Here is a 16,493-nt window from a genome sequence, read left to right on the forward strand (position 1 = left end):
CGACACCGTGGACTGTACCCTGCCAGCCTCCTCTGTCCGTGGGATTTTTCCAGGCAAGAATACTGGAGTGGGTTGCCATGCCCTTCTCCAGGGGATCTTCCCAACCCAGGGATTGAACTTGGGTCTCCTGCATTGCAGGCAGATTCTTTACCGTCTAAGCCACCAGGAAAACCCATAAAGGCATCTACTTCTGGGCATGTCTAAGGCGTTAACTGAGTTGATTTGCATAAAATGCTTAGAACAGAGTTTAGCACATAGAGAGCATTGAATAAATGTTAGCTATTACATTGAAGACTTTTGTTTTTATTGGTGTTAACTTGTTTTATTGTGAAGCCTAACACACACGACAGATCCCTGGAAGCTCCTGTATCAAGACTTTTTCTCAGGTTCTGCTTTCAGGGGAACCCAAAGTTTGACACAGGCCTTCATTGCTGATGTGTGTTGCCCATACCTTGTCCCACTCTTGTGGCTTGCATTTTCATTATTTTTAGATCTTGATGAAAAATTCTTAACTTTAATCTAGATCAATTTCTCAATCTTAGGTGTTTTTTTGTGGGTGTGTTCTGGTCATGAAATCCTTCACTACCGCGATATCATGAAGACGTTTTTCTATTTTCTTCCAAAAGTTTAATTTTTCAAACTCTCACATGTAGAGTTATGGCCCATCTGGAATTGATTTTGTATTTGGTGCGTGGTGAAGGAAGTTTTCTTATTTTTTTACAAAGAGTTTCTAGTTGAATGTGGTAGGCAGAATGAGGACCCCACAAAGATGTCCAGGTCCTGATCCCTGGAGCCTCATAATATGTTACCTTCTGCTGCAAAGAAGACCTTGCAGATATGACTCTGGGATGACCAGTTTATCCTGTATTATCTGACTGAGCCCAACCTAACCAAATAGAGCTCTAAAATAGAATCTTTCCAGGCTGCAGTCAAAGGGAAATATAATTCGGGAAGAACAGCCAGAGAGATGCAACACTGTTGATCTTGAAGATTGAGAAAAGGGGCCACGATCCAATGTAGAATAGGGAAGGTGGGTGGTTTTAGGAATCTGGACATGGCAAGGAAATTAATTCCCTCCTAGAGCCTCCAGAAAAGAATGTTTCTGCTGATCATTTACTTTACTCTAATGAGGTTTATGTTGGGCTGCTGACTTAGATAATGATAAGATAAATTTACACATTGATCCAACACTATTTACTGAAAAGACTGTCTTTTACCCACTTCTCTGTAGCTCCACTTTTGTCATAATTGCATATCCATCTATTCATTGCCTGTTTCCACATGTTCTCTTCTGTTTTAGTGGTCTTTTGGTCCAGTTGTTGCGCCAGTATTGTACTCCTTTGTATTCACTGGGACAGACCCTGATGCTGGGAAAGATTGAGGGCAGCAGGAGAAGTGGGCAACAGAGGATGAGATGGTTGAGTAGCATCACCGACTCAATGGGCATGAGTTTGAGCAAACTCCAGGAGGCAGTGAAGGACAAGGGAGCCTGGCATGCTGTAGGCCATGGGGTTGCGACCAAGAGTCATATATGACTTAGCAACTGAACAATAACAAATTGTACTCCTTTAACATCTATAAGATTTTGATATTTTAAGTAGTTCTGTTAGCTAATTCTCAGAGCAAAATTTCCCATGATTTTTTAAAAATTAATTTATTTGGCTGCACTGGGTCTCAGTTGTGGCACACGAGATCTTCTTTGTGGCAGGTTCTTTTTTTCAGTTGTCGCGTGTGAACTTAGCTGTGGATGTGGCATCTAGTTCTGGACAAAGGATCAAGCTTGGGCCGCCTGCTGTGGAAGCCTTAGCCCCTGGATGACCAGGGAGGTCCTTCCCATGATGATCTTTACCAGTAGTTCGCCTGTCCTTACCTCTCTACATTTCAACATAAATTACAAAACCACTTGTCAATTTCATAAAAGGAAATAACAAAAATTCATTGGGATTTTGATTAGTATTGCACCTGCTCCATAGATTAACTCAGGAACTTGACCACTTTATAATACGGGTATTTAAAACATCTGTGGTATATGACCGAGGATGAGATGGTTGGATGGCATCACTGACTCGATGGACATGAGTTTGAGTAAACTCCTGGAGATGAAGGATAGGGAAGCCTGGCATGCTTCAGCCCATGGGATGACAAAGAGTTGGACATGACTGAGCGACTGAACAACAACAATTTTTCCTAATAATGCTAATAGTTTTCTGTGCATATCTTTTGGTAGATTTATTCATGTGTTTAATTTTATTTTAAATGGAGTATTTTAAATATTTTGGGGTTCTTTTGGCTAACATTACAATTGATTTTTGAAAACTATAATACAGTCTTGTACATTGACTTTTCCTGTGGCCTTGCTAATACACATATTTATTCTGAAATCTAGCTGTACTTCCTTTTGGAATTTTACTTATGCAACCATATGACCTGTGACTAATAACAATTTTAGTTCTTTTCCTGCCCTTATAACTTAGGTTTATTTATTTATTTTTCATTATTCTGTAGCTAGAACCTTTAATACAGTGCCAAATAAAAATGGGGGAAAGCAGGCATTTGTCTTATTCTTAATATTCAAAAAAGCTTTCAATATTTTCCACAAAAGTATGTTTGTTATATGCTTTTTAGAACTACTGTTGATCAGATTTGGAAGTTCTCATCTATTACTAGTTTTTTAGGAGAAGTTTTTTAAATTAAAGTTTTCTTTTGAGGTAATTTAAAGATTAACACACAGTTGTAAGAAATAATACTGAGAAAGTCTGTACCACCTACTCAGTTTTTTCACATGGTACCATCTTGCAGAGATATAGTGTAATGTTACAATCGGGACCTTGACATTACAATCCCTTAATCTTATTCAGACTTCTCCCACTTTACTTATACTCATGTGTATTTAGTTCTATGTGATTTCATCACATGTAAGTTGACCATAGTCAAAATATAGAACATTTTCATCACCACAAAGATTGCTCATGTGGCCCTTTTGTATGCACATCTCTTTCCCTAACTCCTAGGAAGCACTAATCTGTTCTTAATTTCTAAAATTTCATCTTTAAAAATTTTATACAAATCAAATAGATCATATAGTATGCAATCTTCAGAAACTGTTTTCTTCTTCTTTTTTTTTTAACTCAATATAATTCCCTGGAGATTCATCCAAGTTGTTTCACAGATAAAGAGTTCATTCTTTTTTACTGCTTTCCTTAGGATGGATATATTACACTTTGTGCAAACATTCACCCATTGAAAGACATCTGGGTTGTTTCAGTTTGGGGCTATACAAATAAAGCTGCTCTGGAAATTTATGTATAGATTTTTGTGTGAATGTAAGTTTTCACTTCTCTGGGATAAATGTCCATGAGTGAAAATTGCTGTGGTTTCATGTTTAGTTTTATAAGGAAGTGCTGGACTATTTCCCAGTGTGGCTATACCATGGAGGTTTTTAAACCACGAATAAATGTTGAAGTTTATCAAATGCCTTTATCATCGCCTGTTTAGTTCTTATGTTGTTGTTGTTGTTTTTCCTTTATTCTGTTACAGTGGTGAACTACACTGGTTAATCTTTGATTTAAAGGAAACATTCTCAGTTGAGTTTTGCTTGTCCTCCTTTTTCTAGTCCTTTCAGGTGTATGTTTAGATTGTTTGAGATTTTTCTTATTTCCTTAGGGAAGGGTTGTTTTGCTATCAACTTCCCTCCTGGCACTGCTTTTGCTGCATCCCACAGATTTTTGGATCATTGTTTTCATTTTCATTTGTCTTCAGGTGTTTTTTTTTTTTTTTTAATTTCCTCTTTGATATCTTCATTGATCCATTGGTTGGTTGTGTGTTTTCAGTTGGTCAGGAGCATCTGACTCTGTGACCCTATGAATCAGTTTTCATGCCCACCAGTTTTCTCTGTCCATGGAATTTTCCAGGCAAAATTACTGGAGCAGCTTGCCATTTCCTACTCCAGGGGATCTTTCTGATCCAGGGATTGAACCCATGTCTCCTGAGTCTCCTGCATTGGCAGGCAGATTCTTTACCTCTACATCATATGGGAAGCCCCAATGGTTGTTTAGTAGCATATTATTTGGCCTCTGTGTGTTTGTGGTTTTCCACAAATTTTCTCCCTTGTAGTTGATTTCTAGTCCCATATTGTTGTTGGAAAAGATGCTTGATATAGTTTTAGTCTTCTTAAATTTACTGAGATGGGTTTTGTGGTCTAACATACCACATATATGTATATAAAGCCCCCACTGTCCTTCCAAGCCAACTGTTTCAGTGGCTTATCCTCTCAGTGTTGGATTCTCTAGGCCTAGAGCTCTGTATTGGGCTCAGACTCCTAGCTCCTTTGGGAGAATGTCTGCAGTTATCTTTTTGTTTGTGTTATCTGCCTGGGAATGTGGGTATCACGTATCTCACATCTCTGCCCCTCTTACCCATCTTTATTGTAGTGTTCTTCTTCGTATCTTTAGCTGTAGAAGATCTCAGTTAGTCTTCACGTCCTTCTCATTAATAGTTGCTCTGTAAATAGTTGTAATTTTGATATGCCTGTAGGAGGTGAGCTTAAGTTCTTCCTACTTCACAATCTCAGCCCCCTAACTGTATATTTTAAATGGTGAATTGCATAATATGTGAATTATAGCTCAATAAAGCTACTATATATATATAATATATATATAAAATACAAGTTATAAAGTGTCATGGGCTTTCCCGGTGGCTTGGCAGTAAAGAATTCACCTGTCAATGCAAGAGATGTGGGTTCAGTCCCTGGGTCAGGAAGATCTTCTGGAAAAGGAAATAGCAATCTGCTCCAGGATTCTTGCCTGGGAAACCCCATGAACGGAGGAGCCTGGTGGGCTACAGTCCATGAGGTCTCAAAGAGCCAGACATGACTGAGTACGCATGCACGCACAGGATACACTCATTTCCTGGATTAATTTTTGAGTATTCTGATTTTCTCATAGTCTCAAACATTTGGTTATAACTTTAGGGTTAAATTTTTCTCTTAGTAAGCTTTAGAGAGAATCAGTTTGTTCCAAAAAATTTTCATATGGTTAATGGCAAATTCACTTCCTCTACCTTTTAAAACATGATGTGAAAATTAAGGGGCTGAATAAAAAAGACTATCCACTGATAAATGCTCAAGTTGCATTTACTATATATGTGTACCTACATCATCATCCATCAAGAAAACACTATTTTTTTCACAAGTGTTTCTTAGCAAATGCCTACTCTGGGGACCCCTCATAAAACCAAATAACTATGAACTCTCTGGGACTCATTTTTGTCTTCTGTAAAATGGAAGAACTTGTTTAATCATGGCTTTCAGACTTTGCTCCTTTATTTAAGTCCTGGGTATTCAAAGAATTAATTCACAAAATAGGGTGTTGGAAATGTGACAAATATAGAGGCATTGCCCAGCCAGAAATCCCTTCCAATAAAAGCAGCTCTGCCTTCTGTTCACATATTATTTGAACTTCTTCACCCGATTTCATCTAAAGGGATCAGATACTAAAACGAACTTGCAAACCGTTGGATTAGATTCCTTCTAGCTCTAAGCAGTCTAAGATTGATTCTGCAATCTCAACAGAGGGAAGATTTGTTTTATCTTTTTATATTTTGCGTGTTTTCAGAGACTCAGATATGTTTGAAGGAACTTCGTGACTAGGTCCATGGGCGATACAAGAGGCTTGGCTGCGGGAACAAGTGGGAATTGATCCTGTTGGGGGGAGCCCAGGGATGGATTCTTTTCTCATAAAATCATTCATAGACAATCCTCAGGAACTAGAGAGAAGACTCTGGTATTGTAGCTATTTCCCCAAGCACTGTTGCCTCCGCTAACTTGATGACGGCCGAGCAGTGTTGGTGAATTCGGGGTAAGGCCAACGAGGAGACTGTGACTTCCGTTTCCCCCCCTCCTCCACCACTTCCTCCGGCTCACCTGACGGCTCCTCCCATTTTCGCTGGGGTGCGATGGAGCAGAACTGAAGTTTATTTTAATGTCTCTGAGGTCAGACCCTGCAAAGCTGCCACAGTTCCTGGAAATCTACCCCGACCTCGACAGGCTCACCAGTTGAGACACAGAATGTGGTCCTTTCGTAGCCTCTGGTATCGTTTTTCCTTGATGACCACATAGCTAATGAGCCTTCACTGCAGGATGGGCTGCCTCACAACTTAGGGAGGATGCCTGCCGGGCACTGTGTGCGCTCTAGTGTGTATAAAACATCGGGTAGGGTTGGCACAGAGTGCTTCATTACAAACTCCCCTCGATTTTCACCTAAGAAGAAAAGATTTATAAGGTTCAAATTGTTAATACTAGAATCACTAATGTGGATAATTGCAATGCTTTCTGGAGACCGTTCTCTGGGCTGGAAAAGGAGAAGCATTGCATCTTCCCAAGCTCCCTCACCCATCTGCCTCCAGTGTAACCCCACACATTCCAACTCCCACTCTGCTTGCAGAATAATCCATCTCAAATATAGACCTGATTATGCCATCTTCTGCCTCAATGCCTGAGATGAATTTCCATTGACTCCTGACTAAAGTAAAAACTGTTTGGCAGAACAGACACACACCAGTATTATCCTGTACCTTTGGTTCCTCCCATTCTGTGATTGCTCTAGCTGGGGGTCAGAACCTGAAGTTTTAGCCCAGCTGGGTAGAATGTTGAGAATATCTTCTTTTTTCTTTTTAAAATGGTCTTGTGTTGCTCACGAGTAGCTCTCAAGTCTTCTTGCAACAAAATCAATGTGCGTCTTTATTAAAAAGATACTTCTAAGCACCTAAACCTGAAAACTGCTGTTTCTTGTTGTTGAGTCACTAAGTCGTGTTTGACTCTGCAATCCCAAGGACTGTAGCCCCCCAGACTCCTACGTCCATGGGATTCCCCAGGCAAGGATTCTGGAGTGGGTTGCCTTCTCCTTCTCCAGGGCATCTTCCTGACCCAGGGATCCGACTTGAGTCTCCTGCATTGGAGGTGGATTCCTTATCACTGATCCCCTAGGGAAGCCCGCTGTTCCTTATCTGTAGTTTAAACAAAGGTGCTAGTACCAAGTGGATTTCAATGCCTTTGGGAGGCTGTGGCCTTGCCCCTCAAAATGAATTTGAAGGTTCTACACCTCTGGTAGCCAGTGCCTGCTGGGGACAGAGGCTGTGGCCGTTGGGTCCCCAAGTGCCCTCTTCCCCTACACGTGATGGGAGGTTTGGGGGAATGTACACATGTACCGTGCCCTGTCTCAATCCCTGCAGACAGAGATGTGGGTGCCTGAGCACACTGAATACAGATCATGACGGTGGAGGAGGCCACGGTCAGCAAGTGCCGCTGACCAGGAGTCAAGTAGTTCTGCTGCTCCAAGATCAACTTCGCACTGCCCCATCAGGCCTGCGTTGCTAGCACAAGCCACACTTCGCCAACAAGAGGCCAACACCTTGTTTTATGTGCAGGCCCTCCCAGTCCCCAGGGCTGCCCAAATAAAACTCTGGGTAAACCAAAAACCGAAACAACAAACAAATAAAAACCTTTTAATAATAGAGTGAATATTTACTGCCAGGCATTACATTGTATGTTCCAGGTTAACTCTCTTTAATCTTTTCAACAACCTAAGACATAGGTGCTATTCCTGACTCCACCTGGAGAATAAGGAAGCTTAGGTAAAGAGAGATGAAATAATTATCCAAGTTCACAAGTGTCAAAGCCAGGTTTCAAATCCTGGCAGTCAAGCTTCACAAGCCATCCTCTTAACCACGGTCCCTCATAATAAGCTCTTACTAAAAATGCAGATTCACAGGGTTCCTTTACAGTATAAGAGTATAAATAGGCTTGTTTGAAACCATTTTGCTCAACTAGAAAACAGTAGGTGAGTGCCCTCTAGTGCATATACACAAGTATTACGCATTGAGTTGAATTGAAATTGCAACTCCGTGGACTAACGAACACATTCCTGAAACTCTCCAGGTCAGAATACAGGAGTGGGTAGCCTTTCCCTTCTCCAGGGGATCTTTGAAACCCAGGAATCGAACCCAAGTCTGCTGCATTGCAGGCGGATTCTTTACCAGTTGAGGCACAAAGGAAGTGTTATGCATTTGTTCATGTTAAATCAGATCTTTTTAATCTGTTGCTTGACTTCCCTGGTGGCTCAGAGGGTAAAGCGTCTGCCTACAATGTGGGAGATCTGGGTTCAATCCCTGGATCAGGAAGATCTCCTAGAGAAGGAAATGGCAACCCACTCCAGTATTCTCGCCAGAAAAATCCCATGGACGGAGGAGCCTGGTGGGCTATAGTCCAAGGGGTTGCAAAGAGTCGGACATGACTGAGCCACTTCACTTCACTTACTGAAGAGTCATATCTCATGATGCACAAATTTTAAGAACTGCATTAGGATAAAGTATTTCCATGTCAACGGCTTAACTGATTAACACTATGTTAAATTTATTTTGCCACAAAAATTATGTAATTATTCCAGTAACTGTCTCTCATCAGATTTTAGCAGCCCCTAGAAATTTAATTATTGGAAGCCTCCATCCCAGCATGTCTGGTGACTAGAAATAGAGGCTCATAGCCTTAGTGCACAGTAACTGCTAAATGTGAAACATGAAATGCACTCTGCAGAGGGACAGATCTTACTCATCCTATCTGTGGTGGCTTCATGACATCATTAATTGTCTTCAACAGGGTCTGCTCAATTTATTTTCTCGAAGGGGATTACACTTAGAACCTTCTGTTTTTTCTTGTCCTCTTTAAGTTAGAGCTGGAAGGGAAGAGAATCAATTAACTCTTCAGTGTGATATAAATATATGTAAATCCCCTGTATTACTGTGTTATACTATTGCTTATTCCCAAACAGGAAACCATCCACTAGTTAGAATTAAATGTCTATAACAAGAAGATCCCAAAATGTAGTGGCTAAAGCAAGATTGACGTTTATTCTCTCTAATATAACTATTCAGAGATAGTAGCTCTGACAGCTACACTCAACATACAAATTCCATTTGGGGTTCAGAATAGCTGATCCACTTCCATCTGTATCCTAACCAATGGAAAAATGGCCAGGGAAGAACACATCCTTTCGTTTTCATGACAAACCCAGAAGTGGCATGCAACAATTTTGCTCACATCCCATAGGCCAGAATTTGGCCATAATCTTCAAGGAAGGGTGGGAATGTAGTCTTTAGTGAGAGAACTATATGCCGCAATAAAACTTTGACTTTCATAATTCAAGGAAGAATTGGAGAACAGATTTTCAGTGGACAAATAGCTGTCTGTACCACAAACCACCTTCTATATTTGAACATTTTTATGTGACTTTCTAAGCAGCCAGCTATTCACAGAAAATAGGCAAGAAAGCAAGTATCAGGTATTTAAAAAATAACAGTTAATGAAATGATACAACTTTTACATATGTGCTGCTGATTCAGTTGAGAACCTGTTTTCTTATCCATCACAGTTGTTCAGTTGCTCAGTGTGTATGACTCTTCGAGACCCCATGGACTGCAGCATGCCAGGCTTCCCTGTCCTTTACTATCTCCTAGAGTTTGCTCAAACTCATGTCCATTGAGTGGGTGATGCCATCCAACCATCTCATACTCTCTCGCTCCCTTCTTCTCCCGCCCTCAAGCTTTATCAGGGTCTTTTCCAATGGGTCAGCTTTTTGAATCAGGTGGCCACAGTATTGGAGCTCCAGCTTCAGCATCAGTCCTTCCAATGAATATTCAGGGTTGATTTTCTTTACTGGTTTGATCTAGTTTGATCTGGTTTGATCTGGTTTGATCTGGTTGATTGACTGGTTTGATCTCTTTGCTGTCCAAGGGACTGTCCTTCATAGTAGAGATTTATAGACCTAGACAATCAGTTCAAAAGTAAATGGAAGCAGTCCTTGCGTTGCATGGCTTCAGTATGCATACATTTAAGTTAGTTACTGTGCTTTAGTTAAATATGACTGGTTGCCCAACCACACAGTTCAAATTTCAGTTACTACACTCACACATCCACCCACCCACACACATGTATAAATGGTAGACAGAGATAGAGATGGATATATAAAGTACAAACTTGGTGCTAGCCCTTTAGTCCATGGATCACTACATAGATAACAGATGCACATGCTATTCACTGACCAATCACATTACTTTTTTTGAAAGTCTGTTGGTGGCAACATAAATGTCCATTGACAGAGGAATGGATAAAAAAGATGTAGTATATACATACAATGGAATATTACTCAGCCATAAAAAATGAAATAATGCCATTTGCAGCAACTTGGGTGTACCTAGAAATGATCATACTAAGTGCGATATGTCCGACAAAGACAAATGCCATATGATATCACTTATATGTGGGATTTTAAAAATGATACAAATGAACTTATACTCAAAATGGAAACAGACTCACAGACTTCAAAAACAAACTTATGGTTACTAAAGAGGAAATGGGGCTGGGGGAGGGATACATTGGGAAGTTGGGATTACCATATATACAGTACTATATATAAAATAAATAATTAGGACTTCCCTGGCAGCACAATGGATGGAGATCTGCCTGCCACTGCAGGGGACACAGGTTGGATCCCTGGTCCAGGAAGATCCCGCATGTCGTGGAACAGCTGAGCCCATCCACCACACCTGCTGAGTCCGAGTGTCGCAACTACTGAAGCCTGTGAGCCTAGAGCTTGTGCTCTGCGACGAGAGAAGCCACCACAGTGAGAAGCCCATGCGTGGCAACGCAGAGTAGCCCCTGCTCACTGCAGCCAGAGAAAGCCGGCATGCAGCAACGAAGATCCAGTGCAACCAAAAATAAATAAGATGGGTTATTTTTAGAAACAGGTAATCAATGAGGACCTAATGCGTAGCTCCGGGAATTCTACTCAATATTCTTTAATAACCTATATGGGAAGAGAACTTGAAAAAGAATGGGGTCATAGATGTATGCATATCAATATAACTGAATCACTTTGCCATGCACCTGAAACTATCACAACATTGTCAATCAGCTATACTCCAATATAAAATAAAAATTAAAAAAAGAAGGGTTGTTGGTGACTGACCACTGCACATCTGCTAGTCAGTTTACATACAGAGAGCAAAGTGTCTAGCTACATTGCTTCTTTGCCTACCAGTGATAAATCCATGTGACATTTTACAAAAATGATAATTGGACAACAGAGATGAGAGTGGAGTAAAGATACAAAAAGCGAAATTCTAATTGAATATAAACGGAATTAGAAAAAGCTGATCAAGGAAATGCCATCACTGCCACTGTATGAGACACAGATGCTTAGCTAGAGGAGCTGTTAGTCCATGTTCTCCAGAGAAAGAGAATAAACAGGACATGCATATATACACACACACACACACACATAGTGAGAGACGTATTTTAAAGAGTTGTCTCACATGACTATGGAGGCCGACAAGCGAAAATGTGCAGAGTGAACCACTGTACTGGAGACCTAGCTGAAAGCTGATGGTGCAATTCAAGAATGTGACTAAATGTCTGGACACAATGGCCCAAGCAAGTTGACACAAAACATTAAGCATCAACAGGAACTTCGTGAAGGTTAACTTATGGACTTAGATGAAAAAGCGGTTATGACAAGCCAGATAAAGACATCCCAGAGGAAGTGTTGGTGGTAAACAAAGAAACAATCAAGAAATCTTCACGTTACAGAACTCTTGGAATATGTGAAAATACCAAAGGTGCAAGGATAAAATAAAGGAAGCTAATACACACTTAGAAAGGAGACTGACAATTCACTAAGGAATAGAAAAGATGCTTGTTTCATATTGCAAGATATACAGCAAAAAAGACAGGTTTTTTTTTTGCCACACCTCACTGCTTGCAATAGCTTAGTTTCCCAGCCAGGGACTGAACCCATGTGCAGTGAAAGGACAGAGTCCTAACCACTGGATAGCCAGGCAATTCCCAAAACTATTCTTGATAAGTACAAAGAAATAAAACACTTTACTTCTGAATGTTTCTAATGTTTTAAATTGAAGGGTACTAAGTAAATATTAGTTTTGATATTTTTTATTTATAACTTACAGTGACCAAATCTTTAATGTTTTGACAAAATATTTTAAAGATTACAGAACAGTCAGTTCTTTTTTCACATTGATTATTAAGATTGATTTGTTAGGCTTCTGTTCGCATGGTCATTTTTATGATCCCAAAGTACCATGCAAAATGGGTACTGATGGTGTGATATTTCATTTAAGGAGATTGTCTGGTGGCTCAAATGGAATTTCCTTCTAGGAGAGTGGGAGAGGGTCCTAGCTCCTTTGTCTACTCTGAAATTTCTAGCAAGATGTAGGGATTTAGAAAATACTGTCTCATTGTTTTAGTAGAATGGCTGTGAATCAGATAGTAAAGTAATGTTAAAACATCAGAAACAAACTCCACACTTGCTCTATGTCTAAACCTAAGCTTCAGTTTCTTGATCCATCATGTGAAGGTAGTAACAGTGGCTCTTTCTTCTATGGGGTTGTTTTCAACATAGCACATAGAAGGTGCTAAATAAATGTCTACAGGAAGAATGAATGACCAGGACTCAGTATGACTGAGAATAGTTATCCCACAAAGTTCTCATAACCTCTTGATTACAGTGGAGACTCGGACAGGCTGCCTCAGAACTGGTTGGAATGGGGGGGGGTGGGGTCAAATACTTAGAGCAAGAAAGCCTGATCCCTTGAAGCTACATATATTAGGACCAAAAGTATTTAATCTTTTCCCTCCGTCCTCATTCCCATTCCCCTTGACCTTTGTGCTCTCTTACTGGAGGTTGAATGGTTCAATTTGGGAAAAGGAGCAAAGGAATTAAACCTTGGGTCTGGCCACAGGGTCTCCTGATGGTGCCTATTCTTGCATTTTTAGTTCTCTGTTGCCTCACTCTTCTCAGCAAAAAACAAAAGCATGCTCAAGCCTTCCAACTCAGACAAGAGATCAGGCTTATAAGTGCCTACCCAGCTACTATTGTTCTATGCCTTCTTTTAAATTACCTGCCCTCTCCTCTGGTTTTCTGAAGCTCTTGTTGCAGAGGAATCCAATGATTTCATAATTTCTAGTATCCAGAACTCAGCACTAAGCTCTCTGGTCAGAAGGTGCAGCTTTCTATCCACTGGCCACACTTTCCTCCTTGGCTCCCCATCGCCTGCTTCTGGGACGTAAGACTTCTTGTTTCTTTTATCCCTAAATGTGTCTGGTGCCCTGTCTTCTAACTTTGAGCCCTTCACCCCTCTGTTTCAAACTTATTCTGTGAACTTTTCATCACTTTAGCTATGGGCATCTCATAAATCTACCCTTTCAGTCCTTACGCCTCTCTAGACCCTCATTTCAGTTTACACAGACCACCAGGATCTTAAGTTCAATGTGTCTGTAATGAGGGAAGTGTTTCAAATGGGTACTTCTCTCTCCCTCCACACTCATTCAACCCCATCACTTCTAGAAGCAGCTCCTGGTCTGAGCTAAACAGATAGATACAAGAGAAAAGTTCACTCTAGATAGAGGCAGAGAACGAAGGAAACTGATTCTTGACTCCTAAACTTACTAAAATGTTTGGGTTTAATGAGTTTAAGTTAAAAGGCTTTAAATGTATATTTTTCTGAAAGGTTGCTGCTGAGCCATGAAAGATGCCTGGATTTTTGGCCTCTGGAGGAGAGGAATTTGATCCAGGGCTGGTGACAAGGCTTGATCACTCAGAGTTTTTGTGTAATAAAGTTTTATTAAACTGTAGAAGAGAGAAAGCTTCTGACACAGACCATCAGAAGGGGGCAGAAAGAGTGTCCCATTGCTAGTTTTTGGCAAGGAGTTATATACCTATCAGCAGGCTCTCCAATTATAGAGAAAGGAAACGTCTCAAAACTCAGAGAGTGGTATCAGGCCCTTTTCCCACAACATTCATTTTGAGATAGCAATGGCACAAGGTGAGTCATCCTGGGCCATAAAACGATCACCTTGAATCTTGAAGAAAGACAGGTTTCCAAGCAAATACATAGGCTCATTAACATAGCTTAAGAAAACATTTCCATGGGTAAAACACACTGTTTTGTTGAGCCATTATAGGTTCTGAGACTTAGACAGAACTGGCTTGAAGAAAGACAGAGTCTAGGGTAAACACATCATTCATTAACATAGCTTAAGAAGAATATTTCCATAGAAAAACACATTGGTTAGCTCAAGGTTTGAGAAAAGTTAAGTTCCGGTGGAACTAGGTACCGTCATGGCAAGACAGAATTCTAAAAGAAACCTCCTTTTAATTTTGTATAGAGAAGGGAAAAAAATCTGACACTTGTAGCTTTTTTCCTCCTGCCACTTAAGAGAGAGATAAAAAACATCTGACACTTGCAGCCTAGTTCCTCCTTTTGGGAGCCCCTAGCCTTCCTGCCTGTTACCCTCTCCTTTTCCAAGACAGTATTCTAGTCCATTGGAGAAAGCAGTGGCACCCCACTCCATACTCTTGCCTGGAAGATCCCGTGGACGGAGGAGCCTGGTGGGCTGCAGTCCATGGGGTCGCAAAGAGTCGAACATGACTGAGCGACTTCCCTTTCACTTTTCACTTTCATGCATTGGAGAAGGCAATGGCAGCCCACTCCAGTACTCTTGCCTGGAAAATCCCATGGACGGAGGAGCCTGGTGGACTGTCGTCTATGGGGTTGCACAGAGTCAGACACGACTGAACCAACTTAGCAGAAGCAGCAGCATTGTAGTCCATCCACCACCTGAGATGAACTCTCCATGACATAAATGGGAGGAGCATCTTTCATCTTTTATGCAAAAACCACCAGTTGCAAGTGTCATGAAGTCATCATGGAGGCAGGTACCCAGGAGCACTGTTATTGTTATTCTTCTTTCTGTCTGCTCTTTAGGATTACTCAACAGCAATCTAATGCCCATCGTTCCTTGACTGCCTAACAGAATGGACACTTGCATATGTCACACTTTTTTCCTAACATTTTCCAAAATGACTCCCCCACCCCCCTCTTTTCAGCTGACCCATGACATTTTTAATGAATGTTGAGAACATAGTGTAGTTGAAGGGGTGGGTGGAAAGAGTGGAACTCCTGCATTCACACAAATGAACATCTGGAGAGCTTCAGCTAAGCTGGTGGAAACAACTCTTTCAATAACTGTCTGGATCAAAGTGATTACCCCCTGTCTCCTCTCTTTCTGAATTTCATATTTTTGTTAATTTTAGATCTACACTGGCTCAATAGCTGGAATCATCTTCAAAAACTTCTCTCTAAAGTAGGCATTTATAATATAATTTGCTTATCATATTTTCCCTTTTCTAGAAATGACATCCCACACTCACCGCCCATTCTCTCCAACACTGATTACAGAGGGAGGTCCCCTGTGTCTTAACATGATCCTATCTCCTACCCTTAGCTATTGTTGATTGCTTCCAGGGTGGGCATCTGAGCAAAGGAGGAATAATTAGAGTATTAGAACGACTTAAGCTTCAAGTAAAAGAAAATCTGACAACTAGTACCTTATTTATTATTTTTTAGTACCTTATTTATTTATTTTTTCTTGTATAACAACTACTACAAAGGTAGGCAGCCCAAGGCTGGTGCATCTGCTCAAGAATGTCATCAGGAGCCAGGCTCCTTCAATATTGCTGCTCTGTAATATTGAAGGAGAAATATATTTCTCATGGGACTTTCTTGATCTTGGTCACAAAATGATTGTTGCAGCTCCAGACATCACATACGTATTACTATAGGGAAGAATTACAGAGGCGCTAAAGACGGAACATGAAAGACTTAACGGGCTGGCACCATGGTTTAATTTTATAAAAAATTTCCAGAATACTTGGTAGTATCTATACTTCTATGAAAAACGAATTTCGAAATTACTGCAGTAAAGAAAAAGAACAAGTCAGCAACACTGAATTGGATATTTAGCTTATATTTAGCTTTAAAAACCATTTTAATGATTCATGTAAATATTTGCCTCTAAAGACCTAAAAGTTTAGAATGCCAATTCTCAGTCAAAAATAGAGTAAAAATCTCAAAAATTCCACTTCTTTGATAATCTCACTGCTATCAACCCACATTTGTGCGTACTAACCTGCTTTAGTCATGTCTGAATCTGTGCAACCCGATGGATTGTAGCCCTCCAGACTCCTCTGTCCATGGGATTCTCCAGGCAAGAACACTGGAGTGGGTGGCTGTGCCCTCCTCCAGGGGATCTTCCTGACCCAGGGATAGAACCCGAGCCTCTTACGTCTCCTGCACTGGGTTCTTTACCACTAGCAACATCTGAGAAGCCCTATAAACCAACAACCACCCCCATTAGAATTTCTGATAAATTGGCCTAAGTAAGCCAAGGCAAACATATCTGTTTGGCAATACAGTTCTGTGCTAATAATTAGCCTGACTTTCTGTAGCTAGCTGAAAGTAACCAAACTGAGTCGCCTGAATAATACATTTCTCAAGTTTGGCCCTCCAAATTTGGGAATTGGTGAAAATAGTACAATTTAGTAAATGCAGTGGCATTATGACTGTGTATGTGTTGTTAGAAGGCA

General features: G+C 40.6%; 1 protein-coding gene and 1 non-coding gene across 8 annotated transcripts in view; one reads left to right on the forward strand and one right to left on the reverse strand.

Moving 5' to 3' along the window:
• LOC110144065 (soma ferritin-like) overlaps positions 1 to 16,260 on the reverse strand; it is a 43,221-nt gene extending 26,961 nt beyond the window's left edge. For all 7 annotated transcript variants that reach the window (XM_070455018.1, XM_070455020.1, XM_020903881.2 and 4 more), the window contains exon 1: positions 16,037 to 16,260. The gene's annotated coding sequence lies outside the window, so the exon portion shown is untranslated. The remainder of the gene's footprint in view (positions 1 to 16,036) is intronic.
• Positions 6,965 to 7,099, forward strand: LOC139031162 (small nucleolar RNA SNORA68). Its single transcript, XR_011483566.1, has one exon. It is a non-coding gene; the product is annotated as a small nucleolar RNA SNORA68 (small nucleolar RNA).
• Positions 16,261 to 16,493: the final 233 nt, after the last annotated feature.

This window comes from Odocoileus virginianus, chromosome 25 (assembly GCF_023699985.2).
Source record: "Odocoileus virginianus isolate 20LAN1187 ecotype Illinois chromosome 25, Ovbor_1.2, whole genome shotgun sequence".
NCBI classification, from domain to species: Eukaryota; Metazoa; Chordata; class Mammalia; order Artiodactyla; family Cervidae; genus Odocoileus; species Odocoileus virginianus.